The sequence below is a fragment of the Mustela nigripes genome, chromosome 1 (assembly GCF_022355385.1).
Source record: "Mustela nigripes isolate SB6536 chromosome 1, MUSNIG.SB6536, whole genome shotgun sequence".
In the NCBI taxonomy this organism is placed as follows: domain Eukaryota; kingdom Metazoa; phylum Chordata; class Mammalia; order Carnivora; family Mustelidae; genus Mustela; species Mustela nigripes.
Genome location: NC_081557.1, coordinates 10,164,054 through 10,166,323, shown reverse-complemented (window position 1 = coordinate 10,166,323; position 2,270 = coordinate 10,164,054).

Here is a 2,270-nt window from a genome sequence, read left to right as displayed (position 1 = left end):
TGCCTGAGACACAGCGATACTGTCCAGGACAGCCTCCCTCTTCTCCCCCAAACCTGCGGCCCCTTCTGCACCAGCGCCCCGACTTCCCGCAGCTGGCTCCATTTCCTGCTGGCCCCTTCAAGCCTCCCCCTTCCTGGGAACCCACAGGGCCCCCCAGGCTCATGCCCACACTCCCCCTGGGGCAAGAACAGCCCTTCCCTGGAGAGAGCCCCTGTGGGGTCTCAGATCATGCAAGGCCATCTGACCTGCTGTCACTGTGCCTGAGACACAGCGATACTGTCCAGGACAGCCTCCCTCTTCTCCCCCAAACCTGCGGCCCCTTCTGCACCAGCGCCCCGACTTCCCGCAGCTGGCTCCATTTCCTGCTGGCCCCTTCAAGCCTCCCCCTTCCTGGGAACCCACAGGGCCCCCCAGGCTCATGCCCACACTCCCCCTGGGGCAAGAACAGCCCTTCCCTGGAGAGAGCCCCTGTGGGGTCTCAGATCATGCAAGGCCATCTGACCTGCTGTCACCCTCCCCAGCAACTAGTGCAAGACCGTGGTAGCCAGGCTGTCCTGCTCCCCTGGCTGCTGGGGAACACTCCAGAGTGTGGGGCGAGGCAGCAGCATTGACTCTGAAGCTGCCCAGTAAAAATCCTGAGCTACGTTCCCCCTGGTTGCAGAAAACTCATCTCTCCCGGCCACATTCAGGTCCTCCAGCTGCCTCGTCCGGCTTCCTTCTCTGTTCTCAGTGTTATGGGCTGTGTGTCCGGTGCCCCCTGCAGCTGAGATCTACCTCTGGGCTCCTGCCCTCTTCCCAGCCACTGACCAGCCCCCAGAAGGGAGCCCAGCGCCCCCGCTCCCATGCCCTGCATCCCGCCCCCCCCCCCCCCCGCGCCCCCCCCCCCGCCGGGGCCCCCGACCCCCCCCCCCCCCCCCCCCTCCCCCCCCCCCCCCCCCCCCCCGGCAGATTCCTGCCCAGCAATCTAGAGTAACTTCTGTCTCATCCCTTGATCCACAGTCTAATCCAGCGGGGTGAGGGGCCGGGGGAGGATGACATTGATGTGAACCAACTTTTCTCCAACCTCAGTTTTCCGTGTGTCTTCATGGTTTCGCTATATCAGCAGATCATTAGCTCTTCGGTTACTGAATCCGGGCATATCTCCTTGTATCCCGCTTTTGCTTTATCGCGCTTTGCAGATACTGCGTTTCCTGCAAATCAAAGCTCCGTGGTGACCTTGCATCGAGGAAGCCCCTCAGCCCGGCTTGGCTAACAGCGTTTTCTCCCTTCGTATCTCTGCATCGCGTGTTGGTAGTGCTCACGGTATTTCATTATCGGGATCATTGCTCCAGGGACCTATGATCAGTGACCTTTGCTGTGACCCTGGAAATTGTTCTGGGGCACCATGAGCCGTGCCCACATAAGACAGCCAACCTTATCTGGACGTGTTGTGTGTGTCCTGACTGTGCCACCGACCAGCCTCTTCCATCCCTCTCCCCTTCTCCCGGCCTCCCTGGTCCCTGAGCCGCGACAATATTGAAATTGGCAATAAACAAGCTCACGGTGACCCAGAGGTGTTCTAGCGACGAAGGGTCGATCAATGCAGCAAACTTTATTGTTGTCTCATTTTAAGAACTTGCCAGAGGCACCCCAGCTTTCAGCGCCCACCACCCCGGCCCGTCGGCGGCCACCAACACGGAGGCAAGACCCTCCACGGGCAGCAATGATGACTCATTGAAAGCTCAGATGATGGTCAGCATTTTAGGGTGATACTTTCAGGTATACATACACTTTTTTTTTTAGACATCATTCTGAGGCACACTTAATTGACCACAGAGTAACACAAACGTAACTTTTACATATACTAGGATACCGAAAAGCTCACTGGACTCTCTTTATTTCAAGATTCACCTTATGGCAGTGGTCTGGATTTAACCTACCATATATCCGAGGTGTGCCTGTAGTTTTTCTATAGATGGATTCATATATTTTTTTTTAACTTAAGCATATTGTAAAAGAAATATTTAGCCATCTTACAAAATATCTGGTATGTGCTTTTCAAAAAATGCTAATATCCCAAACTACAAAGATCCGGGAATTATTTCAGACCAAAGAAGCTAAGGAGATCTGGCAACTGAATGCGAGATGTGATCTGGGGTTTCCTTTTACTGTAAAGGACATCACAGGGGCCGGTGGTGAGATGCGAATGAGGTCTGCAGATTAGATAGCGTGGTATCCGTGTTAACTCCCTGATTTTGTATGTGAGCTGTAATTATGCATGAAAATATTCT